The sequence below is a fragment of the Bidens hawaiensis genome, unplaced genomic scaffold (genome assembly GCF_021521415.1).
Source record: "Bidens hawaiensis isolate Kalapana, Puna unplaced genomic scaffold, B.hawaiensis_p1.1 tig00005383_1, whole genome shotgun sequence".
NCBI classification, from domain to species: domain Eukaryota; kingdom Viridiplantae; phylum Streptophyta; class Magnoliopsida; order Asterales; family Asteraceae; genus Bidens; species Bidens hawaiensis.
This window is the reverse complement of record NW_027491342.1, coordinates 1-13095: the sequence shown is the minus strand read 5'-3', so window position 1 is coordinate 13095 and position 13095 is coordinate 1. Positions and strand designations below refer to the sequence as shown.

Here is a 13095-nt window from a genome sequence, read left to right as displayed (position 1 = left end):
ACATGAGCCGGAGTAAAAACTGTGTATGGGTCGAACTACTGAATCGGATCATAAATTCGGTCATGGAAACTGCCATACAATATTTTATGACCCTAAGAAAAAATCGGATCAATATTTATGCCCTCACGCCACCCTGTGGCCCGTTCGAAATTTTGCCAGTATTTCCAAAGGGGGTAGTACACGAGCCGGAGGAAAAACTGAGGATAGGTCGAACCACTGAATCGGATCATAAATTCGGTCCAGGACTCTGCCATACAATATTTTATGACCCTAAAATAGAATCGGATCAATAATTATGACCTCACGCCACCCCGTGGTTCGTTCGAAATTTTGCCAATGTTTCCAAAGGGGGAGTACACGAGCCGGAGGAAAAACTGAGGATGGGTCTAACCACTGAATCGGATCATAAATTCGTTCCAGGAGACTGCCATTCAATATTTTATGACCTTAAGAAAGAATCGGATCAATAATTATGCCCTGGCGCCACCTCGTGGCCCGTTCGAAATCTTGCCAGTATTGCCAAAGAGGATAGTACACGAGCCGGAGGAAAAACTGAGTATGGGTGGAATCACTGAATTGGATAATAAATTCGGTCATGGAGACTGCCATACCATATTTTGTGACCCAAAGAAAGAATCGGATCTATAATTATGCCCTGACGTTACCCTGTGGCCCGTTCAAAATTTTGCCAGTATTGCCAAAGGGGGTAGTACACGAGCCGGAGGAAAAACTGAGTATGGTTGAACCACTGAATCGGATCATAAATTCGGTCATGGAGACTGCCATACAATATTTTGTGACTCTAATAAAGAATCGGATCAATAATTATGCCCTGACAACACCCCGTGGCCCCTTTCGATATTTTGCCAGTATTGCCAAAAGGGTAGTACACGAGCCGGAATAAAAATTAAGGATGGGTCGAGCCACTGAATTGGATCATAAATTCGGTCTAGGAAACTGCCATACAATATTATATAACCCTAAGAAAGAATCGGATCAACAATTATGCCCTCACGCCACCGCGTGGCCCGTTCTCAATTTTGCCTGTATTGCCAAATGGGTAGTACATGAGCCGGAGGAAAAACTGAGTATGGGTCGAATCATTGAATCAGATCATAAATTCGGTCATGGAGACTGCGTTACATAATTTTATGACCCTATAATAGAATCGGATCAATCATTATGCCCCTAACGCCACCCCGTGGCGCGTTCGAAATTTTGGTCGTATTACCAAAGGAGGTAGTACACGAGCCGGAGGAACAACTGACGATGGGTCGAACCACTGAATCGGATCATAAATTCGGTCATGGAGACTGCCATACAATATTTTATAACTTTAAGAAAGAATCGGATCAATAATTATGCCCTCACGCCACCCCGTGGTTCGTTCGAAATTTTGCCAGTATTGCCAAAAGGGTATTACACGAGCCGGAATAAAAATTAACGATGGGTCGAGCCACTGAATCGGATCATAAATTCGGTCTAGGAAACTGCCATACAATATTTTATGACCCTAAGAAAGAATCGGATAAATAATTATGCCCTCACGCCACCGCGTGGCCCGTTCGAAATTTTGCCTGTATTGCCAAATGGGGTAGTACACGAGCCGGAGGAAAAACCAAGTATGGGTCGAACCACTGAATCGGATCATAAATTCGGTCATGGAGACTGCCACACAATATTTTATGACGGTAAGAAGAATAGAATCAATAATTATGCCCCCGCGCCACCTCGTGGCCTGTTCGAATTTTGCCAGTATTGCCAAAGGGGGTAGTACACGAGCCGGAGGAAAAACTAAGGATGGGTCGAACCACTGAATCGGATCATAAATTCGGTCTAGGAGACTGCCATACAATATTTTATGACCCTAAGAAAGAATCGGATCAATAATTATGCCCTCACGCCACCCCGTAGTTCGTTCGAAATTTTGCCATTATTGCAAAATGGGGTAGTACACGAGCCGGAGTAAAAATTAAGGATGGGTCGAGCCACTGAATCGGATCATAAATTCGGTCTAGGAGACTGCCATACAATATTTTATGAGGCTAAGAAAGAATCGGATCAATAATTATGCCCTCACGCCACCGAGTGACCCGTTCGAAATTTTGCTTTTATTGCCAAATGGGGTAATACACGAGCCAGATGAAAAACAGAGTATGGGTCGAACCATTGAATCGGACTGCCAAAAGGGGTAGTACAAGAGCCGGAGGAAAAACTGAGTATGGGTCGAACCACAGAATCGCATCATAAATTCGGTCATGGAGACTGCCATACAATATTTTATGACGCTAAGAAAGAATCGGATCAATAATTATGCCCTCAAGACACCCCGTGGTCCGTTCAAAATTTTGCCAGTATTGCCAAAGGGGGTAGTACTTAAGCCGGAGGAAAAACTGAGTATGGCTGGAACCACTTAATCGGATCATAAATTCTGTCATGGAGACGGCCATACAATATTTTATGACCCTAAGAAAGAATCGCTTGAATAGGTATGCCCTGACGCCACCCCCGTGGCCCGTTCGAAATTTTGCCAGTAATGCCAAAGAGGGTAGTACACGAGCCGGAGGAAAAACTGAGTATGGGTCGAACCACTGAATCGGATCATAAATTCAGTCATGGAGACTGCCATACAAAATTTTATGGCCCTAAAAAAGAATCGGATTAATAATTATGCCCTCACGCCACCCCGTGGTCCGTTAGAAATTTTGCCCTTATTGCCAAAGGGGAATTACACGAGCCGGAGGAAAAAACTGAGTATGGGTCGAACCACTGAATCGGATCATAAATTCGGTAATGCAGACTGCTATACAATATTTTATGATCATAAGAAAGAATCGGATCAATAGTTATGCCATGACGCCACCCCGTGGCCTGTTCGAAATTTTGACAGTGTTGGCAACGGTGGTAGTAAACAAGCCAGAGGAAAAACTGAGGATGGGTCGAACCACTGAATCGGATCATATATTCGGTCATGAACACTGCCATAAAATATTTTATGACCGTAAGAAAGAATCGGATCAATAATTATGCCCTCACGCCACCACGTGGCCCGTTCGAAATTTTATTAGTTTTGCTAAAGGGGTAGTACACGAGCCGGAGGAAAAACTGAGTATGGGTCGAACCACTGAATCGGATCATAAATTCGGTCATGGAGACTACCATACAAAATTTTATGGCCCTAAAAAAGAATCGGGTCAGTAATTAGCCCTCACGCCACCCAGTGGTACGTTCGAAATTTTGCCCGTATTGCCAAAGGGGTAGTACACGAGCCGTAGGAAAAACTGAGTATGGGTCAAACCACTGAATCGGATCATAAATTCAGTCATGGAGACTGCCATACAATATTTTATGATCCAAAGAAAGAATAGGATCAACAGTTATGCCCTGGAGCCACCCCGTGGCCCGTTCGAAATTTAGACAGTATTGGCAAAGGTGGTAGTACACAAGCCAGAGGAAAAACTGAGGATGGGTCGAACCACTGAATCGTATCATAAATTCGGTCATGGAGACTGCCATACAATATCTTATGTCCCTAAAAAAGATTCGGAGCAATAACAATGCCCTCACGCCGCCCTGTGGTCCGTTAGAAATTTTACCTGTATTGCCAAAGGAGTAGTACACGAGCCGGAGAAAAACTATGTATGGGTCGAACCACTGAATCAGATCATAAATTCGGTCATGGAGAATGCCATACAATATTTTATACACATACGAAAGAATCGGATCAATAATTATGCCCTAACGCCACCCCGTGACCCGTTCAAAATTTTGCCAGTATTGCTAAAGGGGGTTGTACTTAAGCCGGAGGAAAAACTGAGTATGGGTGGAACAACTGAATCGGATCATAAATTCTGTCATGGAGATTTCCATACAATATTTTATGACCCTAAGAAAGAATTGGTTGAATAGCTATGCCCTGACGCCACCCCGTGGCCCATTCGAAATTTTACCAGTATTGCCAAAGGGGGTAGTACGCGAGCCGGAGTAAAAACTGAGTATAGGTCGAATCACTGAATCGGATCATAAATTCGGTCATGGAGACTGATATACAAAATTTTATGGCCCTAAAAAAGAATCGGATCAATAATTATGCCCTCACGCCACCCCGTGGTCCGTTCGAAATTTTGCCTGTATTGCCAAAGAGGTAGTACACGAGCCGGAGGAAAAACTGAGTATGGGTCGAACCACTGAATCGGATCATAAATTCAGTCATGGAGACTGCCATACAATATTTTATGATCCTAAGAAAGAATCGGGTCGATAGTTATGCCCTGACGCCACCCCGTGGCCCGTTCGAAATTTTGACAGTATTGACAAAGGTGATAGTACACAAGCCAGAGGAAAAACTGAGGATGGGTCAAACCACTGAATCGGATCATAAATTAGGTCATGGAGACTGTCATACAATATTTTATGACCCTAAACAAGAATCGGATCAACAATTATGCCCTCACGCCACCACGTGGCCCGTTCAAAATTTTGCCAGTATTGCTAAAGCGGATAGTACTTAAGCCGGAGGAAAAACTGAGTATGGGTGGAACCACTGAATCGGATCATAAATTCTGTCATGGAGAATGCCATACAATATTTTATGACCATAAGAAAGAATTGGTTGGATAGCTATGCCCTGACGCCACACCGTGGCCCGTTCGAAATTTTGCCAGTATTGCCAAAGGGGGTAGTACACGAGCCGGAGGAAAAACTGAGGTCGAACCACTGAATCGGATCATAAATTCGGTCATGGAGACTGCCATACAAAATTTTATGGCCCTAAAAAAGAATCGTATCAATAATTATGCCCTCACGCCACCCCGTGGTCCGTCTAAATTTTGCCCGTATTGCCAAAGGGGTAGTACACGAGCTGGAGAAAAAACTGAGTATGAGTCGAACCACTGAATCGGATCATAAATTCAGTCATGGAGACTGCCATACAATATTTTATAATCCTAGAAAGAATCGGTTCAATAGTTATGCCCTGACGCCACTCCGTTGCCCGTTCGAAATTTTGACAGTATTGCCAAAGGTGGTAGTACACAAGCCAGAAGAAAAACTGAGGATGGGTCGAACCACTGAATCGGATCATAAATTCGGTCATGGTGACTGCCATACAAAATTTTATGGCCCTAAAAAAGAATCGGATCAATAATTATGCCCTCACGCCACCCCGTGGTCCGTTCGAAATTTTGTCCGTATTGCAAATGGGGTAGTACACGAGCCGGAGGAAAAACTAAGTATGGGTCGAACTGCTGAATCGAATCATAAATTCAGTCAAGGAAACTGCCATACAATATTTTATGATCCTAAGAAAGAATCGGATCAATAGATATGCCCTGACGCCACCCCGTGGCCCGTTCGAAATTTTGAGAGTATTGCCAAAGGGGTTAGTACACAAGCCAGAGGAAAATCTGAGGATGGGTCGAACCACAGAATCGGATCATAAATTCGGTCATGGAGACTGCCATACAATATTTTATGACTCTAAGAAAGAATCGGATCAATAATTATGCCCTCACGCCACCACGTGGCCCGTTCGAAATTTTGCTAGTGTTGCTAAAGGGGTAGTACACGAGCCGGAGGAAAAACTGAGTATGGGTCGAACCACTGAATCGGATCATAAATTTGGTCATGGAGACTGCCAATCAAAATTTTATTGCCCTAAAAAAGAATTGGATCAGTAATTAGCCCTCACGCCACCTAGTGGTACGTTCGAAATTTTGCCCGTATTGCCAAAGGGGTAGTACACGAGCCAGAGGAGAAACTGAGTATGGGTCGAACCACTGAATCGGATCATAAATTCGGTCATGGAGACTGCCATTCAATATTTTATGTCCCTAAAAAGAATCGGATCAATAACTATGCCCTCACGCCACCACGTGGTCCGTTCGAAATTTTACCTGTATTGCCAAAGGAGTAGTACACGAGCCGGAGAAAAACTGAGTATGGGTCGAACCACTGATTCGGATCATAAATTCGGTCATGGAGAATGTCATACAATATTTTATACACATACGAAAGAATCGGATCAATAATTATACCCTAACGCCACCCGGGGCCCGTTCGAAATTTTGCCTGTATTGCTAAAGGGGTATATTCACCGAGCCGGAGAAAAAACTGAGTATGGGTCGAACCACTTAATCGGATCAGAAATTCGGTCTTGGAGACTTACATACAGTATTTTATATACATATGAAATAATCGGATCAATAATTATGCCCTGACGCCACCTGGGGCCCGTTCGAAATTTTGCCAGTGTTGCCAAAGAGGTATGTTCACCGAGCCAGAGAAAAAACTGAGTATGGGTCGAACCACTGAATCGGATCAGAAATTCGGTCTTGGAGACTTTCATACAATATTTTACACACATACGATATAATCGGATCAATAATTATGCCCTGACGCCACTTCAAGGCCCGTTCGAAATTTTGCCCGTATTGCCAAATGGATATGTTCACCGAGCCGGATAAAAAACTGAGTATGGGTCGAATCACTGAATCGGATCAGAAATTCGGTTTTGGAGACTTTTATACAATATTTTATACACATACGAAAGAATCGGATCAATATTTTTGCCCTGACGGCAACTCGGGCCCCGTTCGAAATTTTGCCAGTATTGCCAAAGGGGTATGTTCACCGAACCGGAGAAAAAACTGAGTATCGGTCGAACCACTGAATCGGATCAGAAATTCGGTATTGGAGACTTCCATACAATATGCCCTTACGAAAGAATCGGATCAATGAAAAGGCTCTAGAGCTTCCACGTTGAGCGTTCGAAATTTTGCTAGAAATGCCCTGGGGGTAGGTACACGACTTGTCTGAAAAACTGAATGTGAATCGATTCACTGAGTCGGATAATTAAGTCCGTATTGGAGACTTTACTCGAATATTTTATGACCCTACTAAATAATCAGATCAATGAAAAGGCCTTAGAGCTTTCACGTGTCTGATTCGAAATTTTGCTAGTAATCCATTTCGATTATCTCTTACATATACCAAAGCCAATGGAATGGACTAAAAAACTAGTTTAAGTTATCAACCGAAAAACAACTTTTAGAACATATACGTAAATTCAAATTAACATGTCCGACCATTATTAGAAAAGATACAAATAAACATATGCACGCTACATGAGATCGTGTGCGATTATACAGTGTTGTGGGTTTTACAACAACATATCAACATTCCTAAATAAAAAGATATGTATAGAAAATAACACTTTAAAAGAATTACCCAAGTTTGCCAATCGATTTCAACACATTACCTTTATTGCCAAACCACAAATATACTTACGGATGATATATATATATATAGGTTTTTGTTGTTATCATTTAAGGTCCTAATCTGTAAGGACCATCAGTACCCCCCATGTAGTGGTGATCTTCCATATAGAGAGCAGTAGCAACATGATGATTTTGAGGATGAAGCCCATCCATGACCATAAACTGCATGTCCTCAGAAGGCTTCCAGTGCCTCTTCCTTTGGTTAATGAACCAATTATTAATCTGCTTCTGGTCCAAACCTGTTGATTCCGCCAACGCCACCTTCTCTGATTCCTGTTATATACATTATTATCATTCAATCACCGCCAAATATTATGTTCTTGTTCAAAATAATCTAGCTACATTTAATTTCCTTGTTTTTTAAGGTTTTTCTAATGCAAATTTGTGTCCTTAGAAGTAACAATTCTGCTACAATTCGTGCATCGAGTTGAAGGATAGACAAACGAATATTTGAAGAACAAAATCAAGGTTTGTATATATACATACGTACGTACCGAAGGATAGGGCCACTTGTAGTGCAACTCCCACCAGCTTAGAAGCTTTTGCCGGGCTTCTTTGGGAAGTTTACCTTTCTTCTTTTTCTTAGAAAGTTCTTGCTTAAGACTACTTAAGTAACCGCTATACTTTCTCAACAAGTGATTCTTTAGTTCGCAGTCTTCAGCTCGTGGGTCAATTTCAGCAACTTCTGCTTCTCCACCACTCGTGTTTTCTTGTTCTTCGTCAGATGAACCAATCACCTCGCATTTACTTTCATCTGTTCAAAGACAAATAAACAAGCATTTTATCATATATATCATCTTTATATGTGGTTTTATATGTCTACGATATGCTAATCAACTATGTCACATACACAAACAAACAATCGCGTACATAGTTGATGGAATTAGGAGGTGCCCACAATAAAACATATACAGGTATATATCCTTACCAAAATCTATGACTATTAATTGTATTAAATTAGTTGATCATAAGCAGCCTTTTTCATCCTTAAGTAAAATAAATAGCAATTTGCATTGTCATACATCAAAATTATTCCATTATGAGTTTCAACCCTAAGAATTGCATTAGTGTGGATAAGTTTTGGGTGGTGGGTAAAGCTCATATACATACATTTTCAACAATAAAAAAAATCCAAATATTGCAGCAAGCCTCTACTTCATCGTGCAATTCATGTTTTCGATCTAACTACAACATACACCATGCCATTTATGGTTATCTTATTGCTGATGCATATTATGTGAGCGGGTTCCTTCTTAACTACTGTACCCTTTTTGTGGTGGTTAAGAATCGGTTCATCTATCATCCCTATAACTAGCACACCTAAGTTAAATATTTAATTATGTTATTATGACATATACAAATACTTGTATATAAAAGAGTTAGTTTATAAGATATTAAGGTTTATTTTGTGAGATCCAATCCATTGCATTTGGTTGGATTAGCAACACATGCAGAAATAAAACTTTGCAAGGGCAAACTGGGGTATATAACATGTTAGCTGCGTGCATTCCTGTAGCACCGATGTCATTGCATCAAAATCACTGAAACAAATCAGCAAAACAAAATATATATTTTTTTTAAAAGTAAAAAAGAAAATAACAAGCTATAAAGAAGTTTGTGACATATTCAAGATAAATGACGCCATTTCGTAATAACCCTATGGCGACAACATGTCGTGGTCACATGTTAGACATGTACGACAACAAATGACTCGTTTAATCAAAATATAAGAAAAACAAACATATATACACACACATACAACGCCGACATGATGGTAGCACAAGTTTTCCAAAAAGTGTGTCCCACCCACCCTCCAACCTCTATAACGATCACAAGTCAACGCCATAGTATTTGACTAGTCAAAAAACTGAGAAACACTATAACGACGATTTATCGTTGCCATAGCTCTTTCTATGCCGGCGGCGTGTCGTTGCTATAGATATCATATGCACAATTGTGCATGTGTGATCTTGCTTCTTGTTAATGGGTTGTCACATTTTGAAGAAAAGGCATCATATATATTTATATTTGTAAGAAATCCATAAGCCCAACCATGAATGTAATATATAGCTCATTTGACAAAATAAAAGGTGGTTGCAGTAATACTTGTTTCACAACCATTATACATTGGTTAAAATAAAAGTTGGTTGATGTATAGCTTCTACATGATCAGTGTCCTCGAGGAATAATCCTTAATAACTAGTCTAAAATCTCAAAGATGCCTAGTTAAATGCTTACAAAAGATGCATGCATGCATATGTGTATGATTATGTATAAACATATATATATATAATCATACTCGATTCCAAGACAGGAACGTACAGTACTCTTCTCTTGATAACAAATCGAAGGAAGTCTGGTAGTATAAATAAGACAATAAAAAATGGAAGAAATAAAAATGAAAAGGATTCAAAAAAGGGAACATGGTCATGGGGTAGCACTGAAATGAACAGCATCCTATGTCCACCACAGTTTTCAAAGCTACATAATTAAATATTCTCACAATCAATTTATTAATTAATTAATTAATATGCTAAAATAAAATAAAAGGCTCATAAATTGCTCACGCACACACAGTGTGGAACACAATGACCAGAACAATACTTCCGTTCTCTCGAGGTAGTATCAACAACTTTGGAAATGAAAGATGTCATTTGTATATTAATATCTTTTCTTATGATAATTTTTTTTTGATATAAAAAGCTTTAGATATTTTTTTTTTGTTATTTTTTTAATTAATCATATGTAATAAATATAGAAACATAGATATTATATCAACATAGCAGGTAGGTGGGCAACAAGCTGTGCCGCCACCCCTTTTTGATAATTTAACAGAATTTTGATAGTTAATATATATAATATGAGGAGAATGAAGTCATTATCACCTTTTCTTAATGGATATATAGAATCATACTAAATTCCCATGAAATATTTTCAGACTAAAAATTAATTAATTAGCTAACAATACTAAAAACATGATTATATTAAGAACAATGCAGCAAAGGTAATTAAGTCAACCAAAACAATGGTATCTACCTTAAAAGAAATGCATGCCCTAAAATTTTAACATCATTTCTAAAATTCTCCTGATATATATATACACGTACGTACTAGCTTGTTAGCATATAATAATCCAAGAGATCAAAAATGCTTTTCAACTTCTCTCTAGCTGGAAGAGAGTTCGAATTATATCTATCATATCATACATGTGTATGATGAAATTTATTCATGTATCATCATATGATGAAACTAACATGATTTCTAAAGCTAGCCAGACATCTGAGAGTTTGCAGTTAAAAGTAAGTTATTAAACAATGATGGTGTGACAATTTGCATGAGCCTTGATGCTATAAAAATACGCGAAATTAAGATAACGATTATGCGTTTAATTAATTAATTAGAATTAGGGTTTGTTTTCATGCAGCTCACTCTCACACACCAGAGAGTAGATTAAAATAGTTTTGTAACAAAAATTAATTTCCTCAAGCTGAAGGGACAGTCTAGCATAAATTAATATACATATATATAGCTGGATATGGCAGTAAACAAACTCCCAGTGTACGTACGTCTTTACCTCTTCCATCGTACATACTTGATATGTATATTAATTTGTACCCTCAAATTTGTTTTCTTTTCTTTTCTTTGTATGTGTAAATTGAAACATACATACACACATCTAGCTAGCTTATATTTGATGCACCTAAACTAATTTAGATTAGACATAAAACTTTCTAGTTAATTTATAGATCAAGAGTTTAAAAGAATGTTTGTATATATATATTTAGGGGAAGGTTAACGTGCAAATGAAATTAACATGCTAAACGTGAGAATCAACTAGAGTAATAATATATACAAGTAGAGTAATTATCGTAAAATAATACATAATTACTCTACTTGTATATATAATTATTCTACTTGATTTTCACGTTTAGCATGTTAATTTCATTTGTATCTGATTCAAACCATATATATATATAGAGAGAGAGAGAGAGAGAAACAAAACAAACCGGGAGAGATAAAGCTGATTCGTCCAGCTGCGGCCGGAGAAGAAGAGGAGGATGAGGAAACACTAAGTGTCGAAAGTTGAGATTCGATCCGCCGCATGAACTCCATAGCTTCTGTATTGGTCTAGTGAGTTCCTCTTTATACTTGATTAGCATATCATAGTACGCTTCCTATATATAACAATTCATTCATTTTTTTAAGTTTGGTTATATGAAATGTTTCTAATTAATTAACTTAATTTGTTCACATCAAATTAATATTAATATATGTATAAGAAAAGACAAAGACAGACGGACAACAAGCTGCGCCATACCATGAACTGGTCGAGTTCGGGGTCCTGTAGTCTTCTCTGGAACCACTGTTTACTAAATTAGCCGTTGTCGAGCCTCGTACTCTTGTCGCACCGCCGTAAGCCTCCCGACAACTTCCGGTGGTGCTCCACCTAGTAACAATATATCAAGAAGATGTATATATACCTAGAGAATTATAATATTATATTATATATTGTATGAAATGAATTACCTTTTGGCAGTCCATATAGGCTTGAAGTAGGTTAGAATAGTGGGGATGAGAAATGATCTTAGCTTTTAGAGCTTCATCTTCATTGTGATTAAAGGTCATGACAGAAGGGTAATTATGGAATTTCTCAGTTTCGATCTTTACCATGGGATGATGATAGTGATCAAGATGATGATGATGAAAGCCCCCAGCAGCTGGATCACTTTCTCCTCTTCCATACAAATTATTACCAGTGTTATGATCTCCACCCGATGAACCGTACAAGAAAGTTGTAGATGTATTATTATTATTATTATTATTATTATTATTATTATTATTATTATTATTATTATTATTATTACTGCTGCTGCTGTTGTTCTGACCCATGTAATCTTCCATCAAGAAAAACCCTAAACAATTCGATCTGAAAGAAGTATTATTATTATTATTATTATTATTATTATTATTATTATGTAAATGTAAAACAAACCCTAATCATAAAAGAAAAAGACAGATTTGTATGTAGTCTTTTTCTTGATTTCAAGGAGAATCAATTAATGATAGAAACCATAGTAGGTAGTGTTGACACAGAAGTTGTGATATTGAGGAGCTAGAAGGAGGTGAGAAGAGATGACAAGACGTTATTGAGAAAGAATAAAGTTATACTAATAACATTAAGTGAATGAATGTTAGAAAATTCATTATGTATATAGCTTGTTGATAAGGGTGGGGTGGAGGGGGCGGGTAACTGGTATACCCATTACGGGCATACTGGGTTTACAGGGTAACCTGTCGTCCGTCAATCTTATTAAATATCTCAAAGGGTAGCTTGTGAGGGGTTGTAGTCGCTGAAGGAATATGAAAGTTGGCTAGTTTGACTCGTCGTTAAACGGCTAGTTTTATATTTTCTTTTACTTTATAAATAACTGAACACTTAAACCAATTTATACTCACTCTACAACAAACCATTCCTATACTAGTTTCTTCAATTATTCTATACTCAACCAAAAATGAATTTAACTTTCTTCTCATGTAGATTCCACCCGACAATACGATGAAGAATCATCCAACGATGAAGAATCATCCAACGATAGTTGTCTCTCCGTCAAGACGAAGAAGAATCATCCAATGATAGTAGTTTCTTTATGATTTTCCCGACAATCCGAAGAAGAAGACATAGGCACATCTAAAAACAGATGCATTCCACGTAATCATGAAAAAGGTCACCGAGTTCAAATGGAAGATTACTTCGTCGCCACCCCGAAATACGCCGAAGAAATGTTCCGAGATGAGTTACGTACGTTGAAATGTCTAT

The 13095-nt window shown here is 38.6% G+C and overlaps 1 long non-coding RNA gene and 1 pseudogene across 2 annotated transcripts; both read right to left on the bottom strand.

Annotated features, from left to right (window-relative positions):
- Positions 1-565: 565 nt before the first annotated feature.
- LOC143629646 (uncharacterized) lies at positions 566-3368 on the bottom strand. The gene is made up of 2 exons (XR_013153004.1): positions 3228-3368; positions 566-852 (listed from the first exon to the last, which is right to left on the bottom strand). It is a non-coding gene; the product is annotated as an uncharacterized LOC143629646 (long non-coding RNA).
- Positions 3369-6618: 3250 nt separating this feature from the next.
- On the bottom strand, positions 6619-12179 carry LOC143629645 (homeotic protein knotted-1-like; annotated as a pseudogene). The gene is made up of 5 exons (XR_013153003.1): positions 11803-12179; positions 11596-11723; positions 11285-11452; positions 7772-8031; positions 6619-7550 (listed from the first exon to the last, which is right to left on the bottom strand). The product of XR_013153003.1 is annotated as a homeotic protein knotted-1-like (transcript).
- Between the last annotated feature and the right edge of the window lie 916 nt (positions 12180-13095).